Consider the following 27,892-nt stretch of genomic DNA (forward strand, 5'->3'; position numbering starts at 1 on the left):
CCGAATCGGGAATATCCGATTCGGTGGTAGCCGATTCGGTCATTTCCGATTCGTTGTTGGCCGATTCGGTACTTTCCGATTCGGACCGAGCAGAATCGGAACGTACCGAATCTCATTACCGATGCCGACCGAATCGGTATTCATTCGGTTTTTTTCCCCTACATCTCGTTTTCCGATTTCAGAATACCGATTCGGCCCGCCTCGGTATTTTGAAATCGGAAAATCGCGTTTACCTACATCGGGCCCTTAATGTGTCACATAGAGCCTGAGTGGGCAAGGTGGGAAGAGTGACCCGGTCTGGAAGGGAGAGCTCGTTGACAATGGAGAATATGTCTTTTGCCTTGGAGGCAGACTCCATTATTTTGTGAGAAAAGTAGGTTGTTTTGGCCGCGAGGATAGAGGATTTATAGGTTTTTAGGCAGTTCAGGAATTCAGACTTAAGATGTGGATCATAATTGCGGCGCCATCGGCGCTCGGCTTGGCGAAGAGCCAGTTTGTCAAGTTTTATTTGATCAGTGAACCACCGCTGAGCGTCGTGAGGGCGCATAGATTTTATGGTTTTCAGTGGGGCTACTGAGTTGCAAGCAGACAACAGCCATTGTTCAGGGGTAGAGGCTTGATGAGTGACTGAGCCGGAGAGCAGGGGGACTGTAGATGCCAGCATGGAGTGAAGTTCCGTCAGGTTAGCTTTCTTCCAGTTACGGGCTAGAACAATGAACAATGGCTTTGTGTAAAAGCCTGGACTTGAGGTGGAAGATGTCACAATTTACTGTGGCGTGAGGTGGTTCAGCCAATGGGGAGCCAGAATTCAGCTGATGGTATGTGAAATTAGTTAGTTTAGCCATAGTTTTAGGGTATAAGAATAGGCTCTAGGAGCAGATTTTTGGCTTACGCTTCTTGATTCCAGAGGGACGTGTTCTGCTGTCCGATGAAAACACGTAAGGAAAGGTGACTTTAAAAGACTTTGTTTTCAGGCGATGAGGGTAGAGACAGAGAATTAGTTAGGGTTTGGAAATGCTCTCTTTCACTTATTTCTGCTAATGAATAATATTTTCCTGAATTAAGCTCTCTTTATAAATGCTGAATAAAACTTTCTTATGACTTTTTAAAATGCTTGCTTAATAAAGTTCCAAAACCTAAGTTTTCCTGAATATGTTTGAATAAACTTTTAAAATGACAAGCTGGTCTTGTTTATTGTAGATAGTTTAAACAACATATCAGATCCATTCGCCTCATGAACCAGCTGCTCTGTTATTTTATGGGCCTGGTATTGATTGGTAAGTTTGGTGGTAGATAGTGAAATCATTTATGCAGAATTTTAGTAGGAGCGCTGGATCACCGATGCATATCTTTAAAATTTCCGATGTGTACCTCCATTGGTTTTGTGTAAGCATGGGCGAATTTTGCGAATCTGGCGTTCGCGAATTTGCTTATTTGCGAATTCGCAATCCGCAAAATCCGCGAACTCTCGCGAATTTGCGGATTTTTTTTGTGTTCGCAAGGGTTTCTGCCAGTTCTCGAGGTTTTTGTACCAGTTCGCAATTGCGAACTTACTTGTTGGCTCGCAACGGTCGCGACTTTTTTGTTTCTACGTCTGGTTCATCATCACAGGTTCACAGCACCCTCTGTTTCACCACTGCCCCCCTCTGGTTGACCCATGCCACCCTCTGGTATATCACTGCCACCCTCTGATTCATCACTGTAGATTATGGGGGGGGGGAAAGCAAGCACACCTGCCCTGCTTCAACTGACATGAATTAATTTCTGGTTCATCACTGTAGATTATGGGGGGGGGGAAGCAAGCACACCTGCCCTGCTTCAACTGACATGAATTAATTTGGGGTTGGTTAATGTGTCACTGAATTTAAACTTACTGTCTGGCACCTGCTTCCTTATCTGTAATTTGCTTTCTGTTGCAGTGCAATTTTTTTTCCCAGGACCTTTGTGGCCTACTTGTAGCTATTCTATGAGCCTGCTGTGAGGGTCAGAGCAGGGTCATAGAATAGTTGCAAGTTGGCAACTGAACTCTGGAGGGGCCCCTCAGGAAGCACTACAGGGAATGGTTACTAATGATGAGATTGAACTTTTGCACCTGCTGAGTGCTTTCAGTTTTGCAAAACTTGTTTTCTGTGGGGCACTTCCTTCCTCCCACCCCCCCCCCCCCTGCAAAAATGGACTCCTTGCAAAAAAAGTGCAGGCAAATGTCAACCTGAGGAGTTATTCTGATAAAAATCATCATTTTCGGAAGGTTTATGCTGCTTGCTGGTGGATTTCTTGTGCATAATTGCAAATTTTGTAATTTTGCGAGTGCGAGATTGTTGCAATTGCGAACTCTCGCGATGCGTCGCCAAACTCCTGCGGGATCCCGCAGCAAGATCCAAAATGGGGCAGCACTCGCAAAATATCGAGAAAAACAACTCGGCAAACGGTGAATGACGGTAAGTGAGCGCCGCACGCCGCAATATTGTATCACCAAGCAAAAAAATCCGCTGCGTGCGAATTTGTGGATTTTCGGTAAATTCGCGAGAGTTTGCAGATTGCGAATTTACAGAAAATCCGCAAAATCCGCGAACTGAATGGATTTTCCGCCCATGCTTAGTTTTGTGATCAGGATTCTAATCTGTTGATTCGACACTCCGACAACTTCGATAGATTCTCGCGAGAGGGGTAGGTTTGGGATGTCTCCTGTTCTCACAGTAGACCGGATAGCACCATTATCCAATAAAAAAATGATATCACTACCTTCCACTTTCCCATCAATAAATGGACCTGACTGATCTACCAGCATGGAAGTGGCAAGCACACACTCCTCTTCCTCCCCCTTCAGGCACCGTCATTGCGCAAAGTCCATCCTGTCATCATCGTTCTGCAAAAAATATTCTGTAACAACAGAATTTTTCTTACCACTTTCTCCTTGAAATCCGGCGTTCGCACTGTATTTTTGAGTGTTCACAAAGTTTGGCATAGGAGCTGGTGGCACCTGATACTGTGGAGTAACTCTCTGCTGTGGCTGATTCATAATCACTTCATTCTGCATCTGTGGATTTAAATTTTAGTTTGGCCCATTTTTATTCTGAATATTCTTACACTCGTTCTTCCAATGTCCAAGCTTTCCGCACATATGACAAGGAAACTTCTTCTTTGCTTTCTCTCTATACATTTGTCCTCTTACTTTACCACCATTCACCGCTTGATCATTCTGATTCTGTTCTTTCATCTGATTATTAGTCTGGGTATTTAATTTATTATCCTGCTGTTCTGCCAATTTTACCTGTGCCCTCATCATTTTCTCTTTTAGTTTTTTATGCCTTGCCTCAATATCATCTCTGCAATACTTGGCGTACTTCAAAATATCATCAATCGTTTTACTCTGCCAGCACCACATGTACTGCTGAATCATCGGACTAATCTCTGGTTTCAGACCATACACAAACTGATACACAAAATGTCCCATATCCTTATCACCAATATTCTCAAATACACCATACTGCTTAAATACTTGCAGTAACCTCTCATAATATGCATGTACACACTCATTTGGTTCTTTAGTCGTTCTATCTATCTTTACCCACTCTGTTTCTTTAGGAGGGATTTTCCCTTTTCAGAAAAGTAATTACTTGGTGATATTTTTTCATCACCTCCTCTGAATGTGCTCCTGTTTTAGAGTCTCTAGCATACTCCTCACTTGGCCAATTAACTGTGATCTTATGCTGTGTCCATAAGTCAGCTGGTACCACAATATCAAACAACCCATCCAGATCATTCAACAGAACCTTTGAAACGTTCACAAATCTTTCAACCTGTTTGTACTATTCAACGGGTTTCTCTCTCAACCTAGGGAAATCATTTGTAAATGACAAAATATCCTGTCTGCTCCACAGAACATAAACATATCCACCACCAGGAACCTCTCTCTGCCTTTTCTGATTCTCTTAGCAAGAATGCAGATGATGCTTTCTTTGCTTGTGCTTCCTCCTTCTTCCTTGTCCACCGAGTCCTCCACTTGTCAATGTCTCCCCATTTCTGCAAAATGTTCATTAACTCTTTTATCTGTAGTCTTTTACCAGATACATTCATATTCTCTAAATCGTTGACAGTAAACTCCATTCGATATGGTTTCTGTAATAATTTTGATCTTCCTATATCCACTCCAATCTCTGATGCAACCTCGGTCAATCTATCATGAAACAATTTTTCATTTCTGGTTATACTCCTACATATAAACAACAACTATTCATCATTGTAAAGGTTCAATCTTTCTATTCCCACATTTCCAGCTATCATCTTTTCCAATTCCACTTTAAATCTGTAAATATCTATGATCTTTAGTGTTGAGCTTTGTTTTTCTATTCTCTGTGCCCATCTTTCTTAATCTTCTGGAGTGACCGCTGTTGAGCCTCTAGTTTCTAAAGGTACCGTAGACCCTCTTTCTTTCAAATTTCCAGGTGTAACTCTTTTCGGAGTTTCAGTTAAAGGTTCCCTTATTGGATGGTCCATTGATGAAATGACTGATTTGCACTCACTTGCCTGATCATCAGATATTATTACCTCTTTTCTGGGATTACACAAAGGAGTTGTTACAGCTTGGGGTTTTGGGCAACAAGTTTTATCTCCATATAAAGGGACAATAGGACCTATAGTCTCTGGTACCGTCAAAGCTTCAGTATTTAAATTCAATAGACTTATTTTCTGTACTACATCCTTCCAAGTTCTATTCAAGACTTCTCTTCCTTTATCTTGAAGCACCCTATTAAATGATGTAGCATGTTAAATTGTTCCCATTACTGGTGCACTTGGGGTGACTCTACTGGGTCCTTCTTGGTACGGTGGAGGATTTTTTGTTAAAATTTCCCCTAATAATTTGTCATCTGATTTACCATATCCTGTCACATTCATGTGTTTCGTTTTCTCTTTACACTTGCTCCCTGACTGTTTTTCAGCCATCAATATTGGATATAAACTCTCTGCTACTACAGCTCTTCTCCAACACTTCATTCGATCTCTACTTGACTCATACGGATGTCTAGGCAAAAATCCTCTAAATCTCCAACCACTTCTGAATTTTTCACGATCAAATGCCTCAATCTCCCATTCTTCTAAAGCTTCATACTGTCTCATTCTAGGATTTGGTTCTAACATATTCATTCTATCTCTCAAATTCTGAAGTATCTTTAAATTAAAGGTAACATGATCTGGAAAAGCCAAAACACCATCACCTTTCGTATACTCCACCCAATTCTCTAACCATACACATGTGTGATATCCTTTCTCCATCACCATAGATGAAGCAGACGTTTTAGGTGGTGGAATAGGAATTCCCTCTCTAGTCATTACAGCTTTATCTTTTGTAAAGACATTTTTAATTTTCTTCATTAACTTAATTTTCTTTGGTCTTCTGAACATTTCGGATGGACAATATAGGAAAGAGTCTTCCGTATATCTTCAAGCTCTATTGCCTATGTCTCGTCCAATGCCAGCGAGACTCACATCCTCAGTCAAATCAGGACTTAACAAACAATTCTTTTTTGACCAATCCTAACACGACTTCTATCTATTAACCAATCAGACTCAGTCTCAAGCTCGTGCTCTGAACAATGCCAGCGCAGCCTTTCGTGACATCAGTATTGCTCCTTACTACTGACCCCTCCTTCACAATCTGCTTCTGTCTCATGCCAAGTCAAGTCAAGTCATAAAATTTGTATAGCGCACTACATACCCAGAGGGTTTCAAGGCGCTTAGGAAGGGGAGGAGGATTATTTGTCAAATATCCACGTTTTAAGCTGCTTTCTGAACGCTAGGTGGTTCTGGGTGAGGCGAAGGTAAGCGGGGAGTGAGTTCCATGTTTTAGCAGCCAGGTATGAAAAGGATCTGCCTCCCATGGTGGTCTTGTTGATGCGAGGTACAGTGGCGTAGGCTTGGCTGGAAGAGCGTAGTTGGCGGGAGGGGGTGTAGAAGGACAGTCGAGAGTTGAGGCAGTCTGGTCCGATGTCGTAGAGTGATTTGTGTGCGTGGGTAAGCAGTCGGAAAGTGATCCTTTTATTGATGGGTAGCCAGTGGAGGTCTTTAAGGTGACCGGAGATGTGTTCGTTGCGTGGGATGTCTAATATGAGCCTGGCTGAGGCGTTTTGGATTCGTTGGAGTTTCTTCTGGAGTTTAGCGGTGGTACCTGCGTAGAGGGTGTTTCCGTAGTCCAGTCGGCTCGTGACCAGAGCGTGGGTGACTGTTTTCCTTGTTTCGGAGGGGATCCAGCGAAATGTTTTTCTGAGCATGCGAAGAATGTTGAAGCAGGAAGAGGATACGGCGTTGACTTGTCTGTTCATTGAGAGTGAAGAGTCAGGGATGACGCCAAGGTTCCGTGCGTGGTCTGTCGGAATGGGTGCTTTTCCGAGGGCTTCCGGCCACCAGGAGTCGTCCCAAGCAGAGGGGGATGTGCCTAAGATGAGGACTTCTGTTTTATCTGAGTTCAGTTTCAGACGGCTTTGTTTCATCCATTCAGCGACTTCTTTCATTCCTTCGTGTAGGTTAGTTTTGGCGGTGCTGGGGTCCTTGGTGAGAGAAAGGATCAGTTGAGTGTCGTCCGCGTAAGAGATGATGTTGAGGTTGTGTTGGCGGGCGATGGCCGCGAGGGGGCTCATGTATACGTTGAAGAGGGTGGGACTGAGTGATGATCCTTGAGGTACGCCGCAGATGACTTCAGAGGCCTCGGACTTGAATGGAGGAAGGCGGACTCTCTGGGTTCTTCCGGTGAGGAACGAGGTGATCCATTCAAGTGCTTTTCCTTGGATTCCGATGTTATTGAGGCGTTGTAGAAGGGTGCTGTGGCAGACTGTGTCGAATGCTGCAGAGAGGTCGAGGAGGATGAGGGCGACTGTGTCTCCATTGTCCAGTAGAGTACGAATGTCGTCTGTTGCTGCGATGAGGGCGGTTTCAGTGCTGTGTTTAGCTCGGAAGCCAGATTGTGAGGGGTCGAGTGATTTGTTGGCTTCGAGGAAGGCGGCGAGCTGGTTGTTGACGGCTTTCTCGATGACTTTGGCCGGGAATGGGAGAAGCGAGATGGGGCGGTAATTTTTGAGTTCGGTGGGGTCCGCTGTGGGTTTTTTCAGAAGGGCGGTGAGTTCAGCGTGTTTCCAGTCTTCTGGGAAGGTAGCGGAGTTGAATGAGCAGTTGATGACGTCTCGGAGGTGCGGAGCTATGACGGAGTCTGCTTTGTTGAAGATGTGGTGAGGGCATGGGTCTGTGGGGGATCCAGAGTGGATGGAATTCATCAGGCGGATGGTGTCCTCAGTGGAGATTGGGTTCCAGGCGTTAAGGGTGTTAACGGGGGGAAGATGGTCAGCTGATGGAAGGGTGGGTTGGTTTCCAGGTTGGTTGTCGAAGCTGTTGTGGATGTCAGCAATCTTGTTGTGGAAAAAAGAGGCTAGGGAGTCGCAGAGGGTTTGAGAGGGGGTGATGTCGTTAGAGTTGGCCGAGGGGTTGGAAAATTCCTTGACGATGTTGAACAGTTCCTTGCTGTTGTGGGCGTTGTTGTCAAGTCGATCTTTGAATGCTGTTTTCTTGGCTTTTCGGATCATTTGGTGGTGAGTGCGGATGGCGCTTTTGAAGGCGTCCTTCTTGCTGGTGGATGGGTCCTTTTTCCAGGCATTTTCAAGGGAGCGGCACAGTTTCTTGGACTTCTTGAGGTCGTCGTTGAACCATGAGGCCTTCTTGGTGCCAAGTTTGTGTTGACGTTTTTTCAGTGGTGCTAAGTTGTCTGCGGTGTTGGATAACCAAAGGGTGAGGTTGGAGGCGGCTTCGTTGGTGTTAGAGGAGAGGGCTGGGGAGGTTTGAAGGAGCGATGTGGAGATCTGCTCTGTGGTGATTTTGTTCCAGTTTCTTTGAAGAGTTGGTTGTAGGTGGATGATGGGTTTCGGCATGTTGTAGGTGAAGTGAACGCAGCTGTGGTCAGTCCAGAGGAGATTCGTAGTGTGGCTGAAGGAGACATGGTTGCTGGAGGTGAAGATGGGGTCGAGAGTGTGGCCTGCAATGTGGGTGGGGGAAGTGACCAGTTGTTTAAGTCCGAGGTTGGCGAGGTTGTCCAAGAGGGTGGCGGTGTTGCGGTCGTTGATCTTTTCAAGGTGGAAGTTGAGGTCTCCCAGAAGGATGTAGTCTTTGGAGGGGAGCGCGTGTGGGGTGATGAAGTCCGTGATGTCTTCACTGAATTTTGCGCGTGGTCCTGGTGGTCTGTAGAGGAGGGTGCCTCTGAGTGTGGTCTTGGGGTCGATGTGGATCTGGAAGTGAAGGTGTTCGGAGTTGGTGAGGTTGGCGTCAGAGCTGGTTGAAATGCGGATTGATTTCTTATGGACGATAGCGATTCCACCTCCTGTATGGTCGGTGCGGTCCTTGTGTGTGATCTTATAGTCATCAGGGATAGCGATGGCGATGTCAGGGGCGGAGGAAGCGTTCATCCATGTTTCCGTTAGGAAGGCGACGTCCGGAGAGATGGTGTCTAGTAGGTTCCATAGGTCAATGGCGTGCCTGTGGACCGAGCGGGTGTTGAGAAGGATGCATTCTAGGTGGTTGGGGTCGGGGATCTTTGTTGTGGTCGTAGCGGAGATGTTGTCGGTGCCGCAGAATTTGCAAGAGTAGCAAGAGAATGGTCCATGGGTGTGTCCGGGAGCGGCTTGGACGCAGGTGGGGGCGCGACCGGGGTTAAGGGCTAGGAGGGTGGCGGCATCGTAGGTAATGCGGGAGGTATGGGCTGCGCGAGGGGCAGGGGGTCTGGCGCTGGGCGCGGTCCAGGCGCGGACGGGCGTAGACGGGCTTACCTTTGGCGCACCTTCGGCGCGTATTGGGCGCGGTCGCTGCGCGTGAACGCTGCGCGCGGGAAGAACTGTCATATATGGATAGTGGAGGGGGAGGGGCGAGGGCGTCTTAGCTGGGAGGCGGGGCGGGCTAGGTAGAAGCACAACAACAACAAAATGGAGGGCGCTTGGGGGGAATGCGCTTTACAGGTCGGCAAGTCGCGCTGCCAGACAGTGAAATAATCAATGCGGTGAACAGAGCGCACACCAGGCAATGTAAATTACACCAACAGTGAAATAATCACAGCGGAAAACAGAGCGCACACCAGGCAATGTAAATTACACCAACAGTGAAATAATCACAGCGGAAAACAGAGCGCACAGCAGGCAATGCAGAAGACACAGTTTGAGGAAGGAAGCGCTAAGCAACGATACCGCTGCTCAAGGGAGCGACCACTCAGCTGGCAAGCGTCGAGTGAGTCACAGCGCTTCCAGGTAACGGAGCGCTGAAGTAGTCTGTGGGAGGGCGTCTTAGCTGGGAGGCGGGGCGGGCTAGGTAGAAGCACAACAACAACAAAATGGAGGGCGCTTGGGGGGAATGCGCTTTACAGGTCGGCAAGTCGCGCTGCCAGACAGTGAAATAATCAATGCGGTGAACAGAGCGCACACCAGGCAATGTAAATTACACCAACAGTGAAATAATCACAGCGGAAAACAGAGCGCACACCAGGCAATGTAAATTACACCAACAGTGAAATAATCACAGCGGAAAACAGAGCGCACACCAGGCAATGTAAATTACACCAACAGTGAAATAATCACAGCGGAAAACAGAGCGCACAGCAGGCAATGCAGAAGACACAGTTTGAGGAAGGAAGCGCTAAGCAACGATACCGCTGCTTTCACAAGGTAATACGAAAACTTATTTCTTTACTTTTCTTAAAATAAAATGCGTTAGTAACAAAATGAAAACATTTGCTACTTTGTCTGTTGCACTAAACAAAGGATAGATTTCAATTTTGCTCCTTTTCACTACAAGTAAAACCGCTGTTTACTCTTCATTCAAGCTTCATTCAAGCTCGGGAGAACCTGTCACTTCTTCAGTGTTATCCCTACTGGGAAATAAGACCAAAGTTTCACCAGCGAAACCTCTGCTATCACTCACACTCACATGCGAAATGGTCCCTAGTTTAATACTGCCAGCCCTACGTAGCTTCTCAGTATTATTCCAACAGATGAGTAACCTCACTGCAGTGTGGCTTCTGTCACCACCCGCTATTTATTTTCTCGGGATTTCCAGACAACACAAAATAAGATGCTAACTCTTTTGTTAAACATAAATCATTAGTTAATAATCAATAATCAATATTTAAAACCAAACTAGTCAATAATAACCATAACTCTGATACCAGAAAACTGATTCAGTAGCGTACCAACAAATAAGGCAGAACCCACTGGATGGAGAAAATAAACGAGTGGGACCTCGAAGTTCCAGCATGCCTTTCCAGAATGCACCTGAGCAAGCCCACCAGGGGGCGGGAAAAGGTCATTCAAATTAACTGAGATCCGTGCCTCCTTTGTGTGCCAGCCCGTGAACAAGAAGCAATGTGGCTTTGAAACACGTTGGGCTTTTTAATGGGACTCCTGAAATGCTGACCTGCTGAAATAAAGGACCCTGTTACAATACACAGAAGTCCGGCCGGTCATTGAGTGCGTTCCAAACAAGTGGCATCCTTTGTTTTTCAATTGTTACGGCCAGTCCATGGTCGTGGAATAGCACCGTCATTGAAATCTGTGAGCTGCCTTGAGATACCAGAACCTCATAAATTGCAGAATGACAAGCACGAAAAGCCTAATGAGGTCCAAACAGCCTAATGAGGTCCATTTTTCTCCCAAAATCAACTGAAGGGAAAGAAGCAAGAAAATGAAATGGATGCAAATAAGGCAGAACCCACTGGAGGGAGAAAATAAGCGAGTGGGAACTCGAAGTTCCAGCTAAGCATGGGCAGAAAATCCGTTCCGCTCGCGGATTTTGCGGATTTTCTGTAAAATCGCACGCAGCAGATTTTTTTTTCTTGGTGATACAATTTTGCGGCGTGCGGCGTAAGTGCGCAATTGCGAACATGTAGGTGTGGCGGGCAGCAACAATCTTGCACTCGCGAAATTACAAAATTTGCAATTCTGCACAAGAAATCCACTAGCAAGCAGCATAGACCTTCTGAAAATGAAGATTTTTATCAGAATAACTCCTCAGGTTGACATTTGCCTGCCCTTTTTTGGATTTGAGGCCTTTTGACTTTCTTTGGATCACTTTTGGATTAGAAATCAACTTTCACAAGTAAGTTTGTTTGGGGCATTACATTTGCTGTTCTGCAGAAAAACGAGTTTTGCTAAACTGAAAGCACTTAGCAGGTGCAAAAGTTCAAATTCATCATTAGTAACCATTCCCTGTAGTGCTTCCTGACTGGGGCCCCTCCAGAGTTCAGTTGCTAGTTGCAACAATTGTATGACCCTGCTCTGACCCTCACAGCCGGATCATAGAATAGCTACAAGTAGGCCACAAAGGTCCTGGAAAAAAAATTGCACTGCAACAGAAAGCAAATTGCAGATAAGGAAGCAGGTGCCAGACTGGAATTTTAAAACAGTGACACATTAATAAATCAACCCCAAATTAATTCATGTCAGTTGAAGCAGGGCAGGTGTGCTTGCTTTTTCCCCCCATAATCTACAGTGATGATGATGAACCAGAGGGTGGCATTGATGTACCAGAGGGTGGCATGGGTGAAACAGAGGGTGGCAGTGTTGAAACAGAGGGTGCTGTGAACCTGTGATGATGAACCAGACGTAGAAACAGCATAGTCACGACTGTTGCGTGCCGACAAGTAAGTTCGCAATTGCGAACTGGTACAAAATCCTCGCGAACTGGCAGAAACCCTTGCGAACACTATAAAAACAAAAACATCCGCAAATTCTCGCGAATTTGCGGATTTTGCGGATTGCGAGTTTGCAAATACGCAAATTTGCGAATGCCAGATTCGCAAAATTCGCCCATGCTTAGTTCCAGCATGCCTTTCCAGAATGCACCTGAGCAAGCCCACCAGGGGGCAGGAAAAGCTCATTCAAATTAACTGACTGCTCCTGCTTGTGAACCCTGCCTCATTTGTGTGCCAGCCCGTGACCAAGAAGCAATGTGGCTTCGAAACGCGTTGGGCATTTTAAGTGCGTTCCAAGCAAGTGGCACCCTTTTTTTCAAGTATTACGGCCAGTCCATGGTCGTGGAATTGCACCGTCATTGAAATCTGTGAGCTGCCGTGAGATACCAGAAACTCATAAATGGCAGAATGACAAGCACGAACAGCCTAATGAGGTCCGTTTTTCTCCGAAATCACAACACCCAATACAGCGTTGGAAAGGGCAGTTGCAGCAGAAGGTCATAGGCTATGCAGATGCCCACCATATACATTTAAAAGGTAAAAGAACCGTGCCAGCAAAGTAGTCCCTTGTGGGTGTGTCTGCGTTGTGCTGTGGGCGTGTGCTGTGGGCATGACAAACGCTTGGGGTGTGTGGTACGTTCCGCCTTTCATGCCATGTCTCATATCGTGTGCTAATCCCACCCTGCTCCCTGTAAATGCCCCTGCACCCCATAATCATAACCCACCCTTACTCCTTAAAATACCCCAACACCCTTAAACACTAACCCATCTTAACCCTATAAATATACCCTGTACCCCAAAACCCAAACCTATCCCTAAACCCTAAAAATACCCCTGTACCCCAAAACCCAAACCTAGCCCTGAACCCTAAAAATACCACTGTACCCCAAAACCACCCCTGAACCCTAAAATACCCCTGTACCCCTAAACCCAAACCTAGCCCTGAACCCTTAAAATACCACTGTACCCCAAAACCCAAACCTACCCCTGAATCCTAAAAAAAACCTGTACCCCAAAACCCAAACCTACCCCTGAACCCTAAAAATAACCCTGTACCCCAAAACCCAAACCTACCCCTGCACCCTAAAATACCCCATACAGCAAAACCCAAACCCAGCCCTGAACCCAAAAAATACCCCTGTACCCCAAAACCCAAACCTAGCCCTGAACCCTTAAAATACCCCTGTACCCCAAAACCCAAACCTACCCCTGAACCCTAAAAATACCCCTATACCCCAAAACCCAAAGCTAGCCCTGAACCCTAAAAATACCCCTGTACCACCAAACCCATACCTATCCCTAAACCCTAAAACTACCCCTGTACCCCTAACCCAAACTATATCTGAACCCTTAAAATACCCAAACACCCCAAAATATAAACCTCAGTACCCTAAAACATATACCCTTGTACCCATGCTTACCTTATCCAAACATTAAAAAAAACATGCTTTTACCATTCATGCATTTACAACGAATTTCGTTGTAAATGTATGCGTGGTAAAAGCATATAAAATGTAATGCCATGCGTTATAATGGCATTGTGGAGTCATGGTAGTTTTGTAATGAAAGTATGCGGAGTGATGGTATGCGGATATAAAGTTGCGGAATAATGGGTGTTTACCCTCCCCCGATAAGTACATTGGTGGCACGGGGGCCCACATCTCCAGCAACATACTCATATTTTTCACCACCCATTTGAAAAATGCACAGGTCTCTCTCATTGATGGCCAGCACCGACATACACTTTTAGACACACCTCCCGCCACAAGTTCTAGAATTGCGAACTTTAGAGCTGGGGAGCTACGTTCGAATCTCGGCATCAGCTCAACATCCTGTGATTCCAGGCAAATCGCTTTGTCTCCCCGTGCCTACCACAAATTAATGTGTTCTTCTGTAATGTAAATTGTGCTCATGACATGTTGTCAAGTTCACGCTATAATATTGCAAGGAAACATAAAGTAGGGAAACTCGAGTTCACACACTACTGAACGCGCACTCTTAAGTGCACCAGCAGTGCACTGTGAATCAGGGCGTTTCACAGGCCTGTCACAGATAAGAAATGCTATCAAAACGAAATCCTACAAAACAATATACTACTGGCCGGCAGCAATTCATACCCGGACAACGTTGGGACGGGATGCTAGTATATATATATATATATATTGCTGCACGCTCGCTCGCATCAAAGAAAGCAGACGGCACTCGGAGCTGGATACTTTTTGGTTTAATGACAGACCCCCGTCACCCCATCCAAAGACAAACGCGTTTCGCCGTGAAACGGCTTCCTCAGTGTCAAATGTGAAATGTAAAAAATCGCCATTTAAACTCCATCTCTTATTAACAATAGAAAGAGGACTAAGCCAATCAACACATGGAAATAGTGGCAGACATATTGAAAAGTGCAAATGCTTACTGGTTCTCTATGCAGCATAGGAGAAATGGCGATCAATAAAGTGCTTGTGCATTAAAAAAAACAAAGAAGGCAAAAACTTCCCTTCGTGATACATTTAGACATTCTTTGGCTCACAGACAACTTAAAGAGAATACGTTTTCGACCAGTTCAATTCATGATATGTACATATATACATTGTGTCAATATAAATGTGTATATATTGCAATACTTCTATATTTTAGATGCTGATAATTAATATCGTTATGTGTCCCCCACAAGGGTGATCTACATGGGGAACTACGTAATCCACTGAAGGGAAATATGAATGTAATTCAACCTTCATTTCAAGACAATACATAAAAGTACATCGTGTACATTTGGTCTTTCTCTTTCATGTTGTTTCGTACATGTGTGTGAGTCCATAAGTAACTTTATTGCCCTGGATGGGCATGTTTGTTTTTTGTTTTTGTACGTCTAGCCCTGTATGGGCATGTGACTCCCTGATATATGTACATAGTTGACATACTCTACTGTGTGCAGGGATGAGTGCGGCAGATGATGTTATCGTATTTCATTTTCAGAGGTTACAGATCATTACTTGTAAAGAGATACCCCTATATATCAATCCAGATGTACCCAAAGTTCTTCATCATTATTAAGACCTGTCGGTTTCATTGTTTGAAGGTCTATAATGTATCTGGATTCCATGGCCCTGAGGGTTCTGATCTTGTCTCCACCTCTTTCTTGTCTTCCTAGTTGGTCAATTAGATAGAATGACAAGAGATCCCTGTTACTGTTATGGTGGGTCTCGAAGTGGCGTGCCACCGGGTAGTTCTTATCCCTGTTTGTGATGGCACGCATGTGCTCCGAGATGCACTTCTTTGCTGGATTGATGGTACTACCAACGTATCTCTTGGAGCACGGACAAACCAGAATATATACAACGAATTCCGAGTTGCAATTCAGGAATTTCGTGATATTTCCGGTTGGTCGTGGATCTTTCGGTCTACCCTCATATTTGGTCTTCTTCTGGCTATACTTGCACGCTTTGCAGTGCATGCAAGGATAAAAACCTTGTATGGGTTTGGATCTGGGCGCTATAGGGGGCTCAGTGTAGTGACTCCTGGTAAGATGATCACTGATTGACTGGCAACGTCTGTATGTGATCAATGGTCTAGGCGATATTCTGTTCTTTAAGATGTTATCTGTGGTCAGAATATGCCAGTTGTTATTAAAAATTTGGACCAATTCTTTTGATCTCATGTTGTAAGTTGTTATCATCCTTGTTGCTGATTCTGTCTCTGCCTGTTTGTTTTTGATTACCAGGAGGTCTTTTCTGTTTTTCTGTTCCACTTTTTTTGAGGCTGCTAATAAAGATGTTTTGGAGTAGCCCCGTTCTTGAAATCTAGATATCGCTGCTTCTTGTGCATCTAGGAAATCGCTGGTTTCAGAGCAATTCCGTTTGATGCATAACAGTTCACCATAGGGGATGTTTTTCACCATTGATTTGGGGTGGTGACTGGCAGCGTGTAGTACGGCAAAAAAAAAAAATATATATATATATATATATATATATATATATATATATATATATATATATATATATATATATATATATATATATGAAGTAATCGTCTTCTTGGAAAAAAGAAGCAGGAGCCTCGGCGGGGTTAGAGGAACAGCACCGTTTTATTAAATACATGGCGAATGCATTTCGGCCGGATTGGCCTTCGTCAGCGCCTACGGTGAGTGGAAAGGAAGTCCTGACGCTCTGCCTTTGAGTGCACCATGCCGCGCACTGATAGGTGCAAATGTCCGCTCCGCCCACAGCATGGAAGAATCCTCAGGTGATAGAATTAATCAGTCCGAGCAAATCAACGGACTCCAGTATCCAGGATGCACCAGTGGCTCCCAGATGAGAATGCTGTGGGACGTTCTTGAGGTAAATCAAGAAAATAGCAGGGGGGTAGGATGCTCAGCAGAACGTAGTGACAGTCCGCAAAATAAAACAAAAAGATGCCGCCTCAAGTCCCCTGTCCTCTTCCACCATGGGTCCGAGTGTAGTGTGGCGTGAGCAGGAAGAAGGTGCAACCTGCCCTGGCTGAGATAATGGCTCGCTGTAACGCCTTCTCGGACTGCCGGCGGACCAGGAGATTTCAGTGAAGAAGAAACAGGCAACAGCCGAAGCAGAGTCCAGATTCTCCGGGCCACTTGTGTAGAGGGGGCTCCTGATCGCGCTTCTGGGACACGCGTAGACAAATGAAGTAATCGTCTTCTTGGAAAAAAGAAGCAGGAGCCTCGGCGGGGTTAGAGGAACAGCACCGTTTTATTAAATACATGGCGAATGCATTTCGGCCGGATTGGCCTTCGTCAGCGCCTACGGTGAGTGGAAAGGAAGTCCTGACGCTCTGCCTTTGAGTGCACCATGCCGCGCACTGATAGGTGCAAATGTCCGCTCCGCCCACAGCATGGAAGAATCCTCAGGTGATAGAATTAATCAGTCCGAGCAAATCAACGGACTCCAGTATCCAGGATGCACCAGTGGCTCCCAGATGAGAATGCTGTGGGACGTTCTTGAGGTAAATCAAGAAAATAGCAGGGGGGTAGGATGCTCAGCAGAACGTAGTGACAGTCCGCAAAATAAATATATATATATATACACATACATATATATTTTCCACAATAAATCAGGATTAGGTATTTGGTACCTCTGTTCATCTCAAACTAACCCTTTCACTGATCAAGCAGTTCTTTCCTCTGGTTGATGGACCATTAGTTGAACTAGTTGATGGTGACAATGTACTTAATTGTAACTTTTCTATTTTAAAGTAAAATAATCACAAACTCAGGAAGGTTTAAAGTCTTTATCTACATTTTCAAATGCATGTGAACTATCTCAAATACCCAGTGCAATCACCATCATTCTTAGGAGAGAAAATTAAATTAAACCATCAAACAAATATTACATGGACTTACTCAATGAACAATGTCTAAGGAAAGGAAAGGATAGAGAGAAAAGAACATCTACAAATAACGTGAAAATATAGTTACCAAGAATGGTGTGAAGACCAACCCCCTGGCCAAAGGGATGGTAAGGGTGCCCCCGGGATAGGGCAGGAGAAAAAGACTTCAGGACAGGAATCAGGACAGGACAGATAACCTCTCTAAAATTATGACGGTTGCGCCACACCCCTCTCTGACACTCTTTCCCTCCTCTAGATTCTTCCACAATCTTCTTACCTAACCCAATTGAATTAGGATAGAAGGTTCTGCATTTAGCTCTTCCTCAGCATCTCACAGCATCTCTCCCAGCAGCAGCATTCAGAGCACACGTCCGGTACAGCAATTCTTCATCACGAGCTTCAGCATCTCAGCATCGATGGCTCACAGCATCTGTACTCTCTCTAAGTAACTAAAGCTATCTCAATTATACCTTTCGTTCCTCATGCTCCACCCACTAAAGTTTTGATATCGTAAAAATACTAAATCTAATTGGTCAGGCAAGGAGGGAAGATCATCACACCATGCTTCCATGTTATCTGAATCAGTTCAACTATTGTTCGCAAACTTATCTCCTTAATTTTTATTCAAAATTTTAGGTCACACACGCATTCTCATTTTAATTGCAACAATTTTTAGATAGTTTGAATGCGAGTCCACATTGAGCTCTTCACCATCCGTTCCCAGGGTATAACACTTGCGACCTTGGCTCCCGTTCAACATCTTAAGTATTCATTCCAGTAGTAATAAAGTCAGAAAGACAAATATTAATTTCACAGACAAAATGGTTTCACTGTATACCACCCATCTCTACTCCCCTTTACTTATTAATACTTTCCCCACATTAGCGTTAGTAAAATAGCTCATTTTCATTTCAGCTAAGCAGATACTATGCACGCGAGTCTTCAAGACTCCATTTTAGTGTCTTCTGCTCAAGCGCAAGAATTTTCATCCAAGCGATAGCTCGTCATACTGCGTAGATGCAGTTGACACATGCGCAGCAAAGATTTCCAGTTAAAGCGGTTTTCATCCTTCGTTCATGTTATTCATGTTAGTAAACACATAAGCAAGCTTCACTAATCCGCATATTCATGTGGTGCGCATTAGCATATGAGATACTGTCAGGCATTGCAGACGGCCATTGCTGGACCTTCATGTTGGCAGTTACTGCTGGCTATCATTGCTGTAGCAAGAAGTGCAGATCTTGCATTACAGGTTGTCGCTGGTAGATGGAAAACTTCAGGATTTCTCCTTTTTCTTCAGAGGAGTGTACTCTTATGCCAGCCAAGGGTCAAGTGTTGTATACCGTTTTAGGATCCGAACGAAATTTACCGATTCATGCCCTTATATAGGTACAATTCACATTGCCCTTATATAGGCATAGTAATCATAACCATATTTAGACATAACCCATGCAGTCCAAATACAGGCATGGCTACTTCCACTTGTTCCAAAAAGCCGAAAACTCAGCTTCAGCAGTCAGGGACATCCCCTTGCTTGAATATTGATTTGTCCAAGAATTCATGGAGTTTTCAAAGAACTACCATACTTATTATGTCCGACTTTACGTCAAACTAGGCACTTTCAAGGTATAAATATGCCTACACTTGCCCTAGCAAACACACGGTGGTTCGAAGCAGCTCGACTATCTACTTACCCGAAGCAGCTCGCTACAGCAAGTGCCGAAGAAAGAAGACCCTCCAGCTGACGCACAGATCAAGAGGCAGCCTTTCTCTTGCTGAGAATCCAGCTCCAGTGTTTCCAAGCTCCCCTCACAGGGTTTTGAGAAATAGAGTCCCGAGACAGAGATACCAGACCTCTTTCATTCTAAAACCAAGGTAAGGAGCTGATTAGACCCGAAGAGAAATCTTGGTTAGATTCTTGGTAAAGAAAAAACAAACCTATACTATACCTCACTTACTTCTTCTCTCGTACTAGACTTAGGTTAGGTACATTGGGGTAGGCGTATTTTAGAAGCACCTGTTGAGTACTTTTAGCCTTTGTTATTTATGTATGTATTTATCTATGGTTTAGAAACCAAACAATGCTTTTACAGTATTCTTTTATAATATTCGACTTGCTGTACGCATTATACTTTACAGCCAGTATTACGATTGTAGCAGTTCATTTCTTTTGCATGAGAAAGAAGACTGTTCAATAAAACCTTTTATTGAAAACGTCCGTCTCTCTATTTCTCTGCACCTCTGATGAAACAAAGCATGCATGATTGACGGAGTAAAATACCTATCTATTGTTTCCACAACTCTGAAGATACGTTTATTCTTGGGGAAAAAAAGTTGTCATGTTTATGCGGTTGTCAGAAACAAATCCCTTCTTGTTTATTCGAGAAAGTTTCTAGTGACCTCTGAGCTAGCCGGCACTCACAATTAAGTTTAATATATTCGATAGAGACCTAGTCGACCTCAGTCCTACCTAAAATCAATAGGATATATTATTCCAATGCGCAGAGTCTATTGGGAATACAGGAACTACACTACATGGCGCCCAAGGTTTGGTGTGGCACTAATTTAACACTAGATACTAGAGTAACTGAGTCGTGCTTTTCACAGAGACCCCTTTTTTCCCATAAAATACTCCAATAGACGTCTAGAGTGGGTAAAAGGATAAAATATCCGCCATAACTGAGTAGGACGAAAATCCTATGTATTCGTTTTTGTTTTGTTCAACGTTGAAGGATACAGTGTTCCAAAATATTGTGCACCTAATCTTTGTTTCCTTGAAACTTGCTCTGCAAACTTTCATTAAACAATGTTGCTTAACGGCGACAACAACACAACCGGTGGAGCAGCAGCAACTGCAAACCAACGGGGCTTAGACGTTACAGGTTTCCAAGAAGCCAACCCGGATCCTATTATCATCCCGGAAAACTTAAGGAAAACCATCACTATAAAGCTTATAACAAACAGCCTATCACCAAGAGGTGGTAGGGTAATTTTTGTCATGGAGGCACATGAATATCGGCAGACAGAGGTATTCTATTCATGGATAGTTTTCCCTGAAGCAAATGTAGTATCACATGTGTTTCACTTTTACAAAGTGGAGGATCATCCAACGGAATACATTCCTTTCAAGGACATTGAAATTCCACTAACTTACCAAAAGCACCAGCTCTGGTTTAAAGGCGCCCTACAACATCAAAATCAAAATACCAGGTTCGGTCCACTAGGTAGACCAGGAGTAACATGGCCGGTATTAGCCAGCTATACACTGCATCCTGCTGTTGAAGAAATGACAGGTGAGGAACTATTAGTTCAACTAAAACAACTAATCAAAATCCATAGACAATTGGTTCAATATGTCATGCGGACTCTGACAGTCCAACCTCCTATAAGAATTCCAAAGCAAACCCCTCACCAGGGAACCCAAATAAAATCACACCACAGACTATACAATCAGTCATTGGTAAATTACACGCAAAAAGGGAACAAATTCCATTCTGGATAGCTAAAAAATGACTCAAATCGAGGCAGTATTTCCCGATACTATCCCTCATGAGAAACACAGGATTTTAACAATCTGTTTACAAATGGGGATCGCACCACACCTGGAGGACTGTGACACTTGGGGCACAGTCTTTGCTGCAATCTACACAAAACTATGGCGGTAATACCAGACGTCCTGAAACAGATTCAAAATGAATACGGGGCAGAGCCTGCTTTGAATCTGGGTATGAAATTACTGAGAGATTTCAAACAGGTGTCAGCTATAATATTAGCTAATATTAAAGGTGAGGCAGCATCCATGGGGATCCGCCAAAAATTAATATAATTTGATGTAACTGAGTAACCATATGAACTGGCCAGAATAATTGAAAAATCCTATGAAGAACTAGGTAAGCATGGGCGGAAAATCCGTTCCGCTCGCGGATTTCGCAGATTTTCGGTAAATTCGCAATCCACGAGATTCACGAATTTTCCGCAAAATCCGCGAGCGGAACGGATTGGGTCAAAAGTTCAAGCTGACTTTTGTAACTCTTTTAGAATGGCGCCGGCAAGCTGCCAGAGCCATTGTAAAATAGTTACAAAAGTCAGCTTCAACAGGAAGCTCTAATAGATAAAGTAAAGCAGGTGCTGCTCAAATTCAGTTACACAATCATTAATCACCCCAAACTTGGGGTGATTAATGATTGTGTAACTTAATTTGACCGTCAACTGGAGCATCTGCTTTACTTTATCTATTACTGCTTCCTGTTGAAGCTATTTCTAGCTATTTTAGAATGGCGCTGTCAGCTTGCCGGCGCCATTCTCAGTGGGGCTGAGGGCAGAAGGGCACAAAAGTGGGACAGAGGGCAGAAGGGGACAAAAAATGAGTGGGGCAGAGGGCAGAAGGGCACAGAAACGAGTGGTACAGAGGGCATCTGGGCATAAAAAACGAGAGGGTGGCAGTGATTAAGCAGGCAAACCCCCCCCCCGCGGAATTGCAAAGTGCCTCGCGAACACCCGCCAAGACGCAAAGCACCTCGCAAACACGCAAAAATTAAAAAATCCACAAATTCGCACGAATTTGCGAATTTTGCGGCTTGCCAATTCGCAAATTCGCGAATTGCGAATTCGCTAAATTCGCCCATGCTTAGAACTAGGGAGAGATAGTTTGGGTGGGAAAACAGTTAAACCCCAACAGAAAGTCCTGTAAGGGTCTTTAATAAAAACACTCTCACTAGTCCTAAAAAGAAGTGGGAGAACACTAAACAAACTTCTAAAGAGAAGCGTTCTCAGTCCCGAGGAAGGTCTCCTCAAAAGGAGCCCTCTGAAAAGAGGTACAACCTCAGGAACAGGGAAAATTTGAGAAAACCTGATAGATATCAAGATACTGATACACGTTCCTCTCGTACCTTTCAGACTTCCTCACAGAAATCATAAAGAAGAGGATGGTCAGAACTCAAGGAAGAATGTGTGAAGTCCAAAGACGATCAACACGTTCCAAAAAATAAGAAAACCCAATTCACCAAAAAGAAAGTAGCGGGTCTAAAAATCAGACATTCCAAGGATCTTGAGGACACAACTCAAGAACGGAGAGTGGGTCAAGACAATGCTGGACAGCGCTGCAGAAGTCACCATAGCTCGTGAGATCTTGAAGGATCATCTGTAGACAGTGGACTTGAATGAGTACATTCAAGTTGAAACTGCCGATACCAGGGTTAGTGTACCCCTTAGTTATATGAAGTAACGCTCCAGATGAAAGGGGACATAACTAGGAAAATAAGAGCACGCTTTTGGCATAAGCTTTATAAGGGTTATGGCACTCTCCTAGCTGAAAAAGACTGCCCACTAAAATTTGTCAGGGAGTGCCCACATGGCGAAGACATCATTATTGAACGAGTTGCAATCCTACAGCCTGTAAGATTGTCACCTGAGGCACCAGTGATCTGCTGAATGTCCTTCAGCTGCCGTAATTCAAACAAATAATTCTCTGAACTCAATTTCTGTTTTACTTTTGTTTGTGAGTTTTATTCCAATGTTTCATTTCAAGTTTACTTTTCACTTGTTTTCATTTTTTCATCCCAATACATGCATTTTGGCGATATAATACGCCTTCATCAGGGATTATCTATAAACAAATAATAAATCAAAGTGCATATTAGAATGTTGCCCTTTCCTCTCTGATTACATACTTTATAACACTACTTGTTGCAAATTTCAAAATTCCTGTAAACAACAATCTGTTCCGAATTTCTACTCTTGTGTTATCAACTCGAATGTGGCCGTATCTAACTCTCTGTTACGTTACATGCTATTGCTTTGTCTCATAGGTTCCTCACCAAGTTATGGCGTTCTACATACTCGTGGTTAAAGCGCTGTGCATTATGACATTCTCCTCGTTCGGAGCATTAAAATACCCCTCTTCTACGTTGTATCTACTCTGGGCCTGCTTTCCTGAACCTGCATATTACCCGTTGCTGTTGCCTACTGCGGAGACCCTGCTAATTTAATGGCGTTTTCCTTACCTTCGGTGATGGCGTTAGCGCGCGTACTCTTCTGTCTCTTTGCTTTCCAAACAGTGTTTCCTGTCAGCTGATCGGGATGTTAATATCGCTACTTCATGCGCATGCGCGTGTTGAGCAGTGTTCCTCTTCAATGTCTCTTCAGTGTTTCTGGATGATGACTAGCATATTGTAATAGATTGTTTCTGTCTGTTGCCTTACGATATAAATTGGTTTGAAATAGAGGATTCTTCCTGGTGACCTCTACGTCCAAAAATTGTATGCACTCTTTTTCAATCTGCCAAGAGAATTTAATTCTGTCATCTCTGGTGTCTAGGATGTCCAATTGCTTCTTTAAAGTATCCTCGGTGCCCTTCCAGACCACAAATATGTCGTCTATGAATCTCACAAACATAGCTAATTTGTCTTTCCATGCTGGATTTGTATAAATTAGTTATTCTTCAAATGCGGACATGAACAGGTACGCGTATGCCGGCGTGGCGCAATTTCCCATGGCTGTTCCACTACGTTGCATGAACCAAAATAACCCATTCTACAGAAAGTCGGGCGGACACGTTCGCCTTTACAGCTGAAGCAAGTGAGCGCATCTACTCTCTGATACAGACGGAGACTACAGAACACACATTCTCCAAAAATAAAGAACAGCAAATCAGACATCTTTTATATCTAACCCGCAAGGAAATAAATCAACGGCTGTCTGCTAGTACTATGGTGAAATATCATAAGGCCCAAAGGATCCCCAGAGGCTCCCGCATATCCCTAAGACTGTCGCTTTGCAAAAATTCGAAACCATTCACAGAGAAATTGTTCGCCATTTTGAATAAATGCAGTTTAGATCTCATATTACTCATAATAGAGGAATTGTCAAAAATTTTAGAAGATCTTAAAGCAGACATCGAAAAGACCAAAGAAGAACTGAGTAAAACAGTGACACGTGAAGAGCTAACTAAGATAATAGCGGATATTAATGATCAACTAAGCAAACACACCCAAGAGGTCAATGACAAGAAACTGAGAAAGTACAGGCGTGATACGCTTGACTATAAGCTTCAAGAAGTATATACCTGGGCAGAGATATATGCCAAAAGACGACAAACAAAGACCTATACATCCCAGACTGACACATCTTCTTCAGACAGCGAGATGCCGACACAACAAAGAAATAAGACACAATATGAAGCACGCCCCCAAGAAAAAGCAGGAACATCTACAGGGGAGTCTTTTTTGGGGGAGGGCCCCGAAAAAAACGCAGACCCAGGAGGGAACTCGGAAAAAGAAAAAGAAAAAGCACCGCCCCAAACAAGGAATGTTACCGGAAAGAAAGACAGAACCAAGAAACATTGAACGATCAAAAGAACCTAGTCATCAATATATCGGATTACCATTTCAACCACCAAGTTATAAGCACCCTAAAGAAGGGTACATCATACGTACCGACAGCACGCACTAACAAATTGGAGCTGGAAATCAGTCTATTTAAATTGACACAAAAAATAAGGTTGAGACATTTCTTTGAGAACATTGTCGCAGAAATCAGACCAGAAATCTCAGATGAACTTATGGGACTCAAAACATCTAGTTCATACATGCCACCCATCAGTCACAAGGCCATAGATCTTTTCAAAGAGTTATGGAAGAAATACATTAACCAGTTGAACACACATAAAAAAAGCAAAAGACCAAACATGTCCAATAAAGAATTTGCAATTTTGAAATCTTTAGCCAACAATGACAAGATCATTTGCCAAAAAGCCGACAAGGGAGGGGCATTGGTAATAATGAATTGTACCTACTACCTGGAAGCAGTGCATGAACATTTGGATGACTCCAACACTTATATGGAATTAGGATTTGATCCCACAGAAGATATTAGAAAAACACTTCAAACTATTGTATGTAAAGCCCAAGAAAAAGGAGTGATCAATGAGAAGACTACTAAATATTTGATTCAAGAGAACCCTATCAGCCCTATGCTTTACGTTGTACCCAAAATACATAAAAATCTAGAAAGACCGCCCTGTCGCCCGATAGTCTCCACTAAGATGAACATACATGAACCTATAGGGAAACTCTTAGATAAATACATGCAATCACTAGTACTCAAAAATAAATCACACATAAAGGACACCACTGATTTTTTGAAAAAACTTTCAGAATAATAAATACAGGATACTATATGCATGGCAACGATTGATGTGAAGGCGTTATATACGTCGATACCTCATCAACAGGGCTTGGAGGCCGTAGAGAAAGCCCTGTTAGAAAGTGAATATTCTCAGGAAATGCAGGTATTTTTAATGGAGCTAATGGAGTTTACCCTTTTGCACAGTTACTTTGGATTTGAGAACAGGTGGTTCATGCAACGTAGTGGAACAGCCATGGGAAATTGCGCCGCGCCGGCGTAAGCAAACCTGTTCATGTCCGCATTTGAAGAACAACATAATTATTCAAATCCAGCATGGAAAGACAAATTAGCTATGCTTGTGAGATTCATAGAGGACATATTTGCAGTCTGGAAGGGCACCGAGAATACTTTAAAGAAGCAATTGGACATCTTAGACACCAGAGATGACAGAATTAAATTCACTTGGCAGATTGAAAAAGAGTGCATACAATTTTTGGACGTAGAGGTCACCAGGAAGATTCATCTATTTCAAACCAATTTATATCGTAAGGCAACAGACAGAAACAATCTATTACAATATGCTAGTCATCATCCAGAAGCACTGAAGAGACATTTGCCCTACTCCCAGTTTCTTAGGGTGAAGCGTGTGGTCTCGCACCATGATTTACAACTACAACAACTGGACCACATGGCAGACAGGTTTAAAGATAGGGGATGCCCCAATCAAGTGATTGATCAAGCCAGGCAGAGGGTGCTTCCTATCTCAAGAGAAGAGTTGCTCAAAAGTAGAATGCGGCCAACGGAGCAATGCATCAAGAGCGTGAGCAAATATTCGAATATGAGCATACATTACAAACAAATTGTGAAAAGACACTGGCAGATTCTCAAATTAGATCCCGATTTCAAAGGCATATTTGCTAAGGAACCAATGTTCGCATACACTCGTGCGAAGAACCTGGGAGAACTGTTAAAAAAAAACCAAACAAAGTCATGCCTTCAAGGATTTTCGAGGGACTTTACCTTGTTTAAACTGCAGCGGATGGCACAACATCATGAAAGGGAACATAGTATCCCACCCAATGAAAGGCAATCCCATACAGTTCAAAGTAAACGCCACATGCGACTCAATGAATTTGATTTACATGTTGAAATGCCCCTGCGGGTCAGTATATGTGGGCCACATGGAGAGAAAGTTAAAAGTACGTTTAAGCGAACACAAAAGCAACATCAGAACTTTTTCTACAAAATCTACAGTGGCAATGCACTTTCAATAACAACGACATCATATTAGCCAGTTGAATGTATGTGTATTGGAAATGGTTCCCAAAAAAGAAGGTTCAACTAATAAAAGACATCTCATGAGAGAAAATCATTGGGTTTATTTTATGAACAGCCTGGAGACTCACGGACATAAAAATCTAGAAAGACCGCCCTGTCGCCCGATAGTCTCCACTAAGATGAACATACATGAACCTATAGGGAAACTCTTAGATAAATACATGCAATCACTAGTACTCTCTTAGGGTGAAGCGTGTGGTCTCGCACCATGATTTACAACTACAACAACTGGACCACATGGCAGACAGGTTTAAAGATAGGGGATGCCCCAATCAAGTGATTGATCAAGCCAGGCAGAGGGTGCTTCCTATCTCAAGAGAAGAGTTGCTCAAAAGTAGAATGCGGCCAACGGAGCAATGCATCAAGAGCGTGAGCAAATATTCGAATATGAGCATACATTACAAACAAATTGTGAAAAGACACTGGCAGATTCTCAAATTAGATCCCGATTTCAAAGGCATATTTGCTAAGGAACCAATGTTCGCATACACTCGTGCGAAGAACCTGGGAGAACTGTTAAAAAAAAAAAAAAAAAAGTCATGCCTTCAAGGATTTTCGAGGGACTTTACCTTGTTTAAACTGCAGCGGATGGCACAACATCATGAAAGGGAACATAGTATCCCACCCAATGAAAGGCAATCCCATACAGTTCAAAGTAAACGCCACATGCGACTCAATGAATTTGATTTACATGTTGAAATGCCCCTGCGGGTCAGTATATGTGGGCCACATGGAGAGAAAGTTAAAAGTACGTTTAAGCGAACACAAAAGCAACATCAGAACTTTTTCTACAAAATCTACAGTGGCAATGCACTTTCAATAACAACGACATCATATTAGCCAGTTGAATGTATGTGTATTGGAAATGGTTCCCAAAAAAGAAGGTTCAACTAATAAAAGACATCTCATGAGAGAAAATCATTGGGTTTATTTTATGAACAGCCTGGAGACTCACGGACATAAAAATCTAGAAAGACCGCCCTGTCGCCCGATAGTCTCCACTAAGATGAACATACATGAACCTATAGGGAAACTCTTAGATAAATACATGCAATCACTAGTACTCTCTTAGGGTGAAGCGTGTGGTCTCGCACCATGATTTACAACTACAACAACTGGACCACATGGCAGACAGGTTTAAAGATAGGGGATGCCCCAATCAAGTGATTGATCAAGCCAGGCAGAGGGTGCTTCCTATCTCAAGAGAAGAGTTGCTCAAAAGTAGAATGCGGCCAACGGAGCAATGCATCAAGAGCGTGAGCAAATATTCGAATATGAGCATACATTACAAACAAATTGTGAAAAGACACTGGCAGATTCTCAAATTAGATCCCGATTTCAAAGGCATATTTGCTAAGGAAC

Source organism: Lissotriton vulgaris, chromosome 10 (genome assembly GCF_964263255.1).
Source record: "Lissotriton vulgaris chromosome 10, aLisVul1.2, whole genome shotgun sequence".
Lineage (NCBI taxonomy): Eukaryota > Metazoa > Chordata > Amphibia > Caudata > Salamandridae > Lissotriton > Lissotriton vulgaris.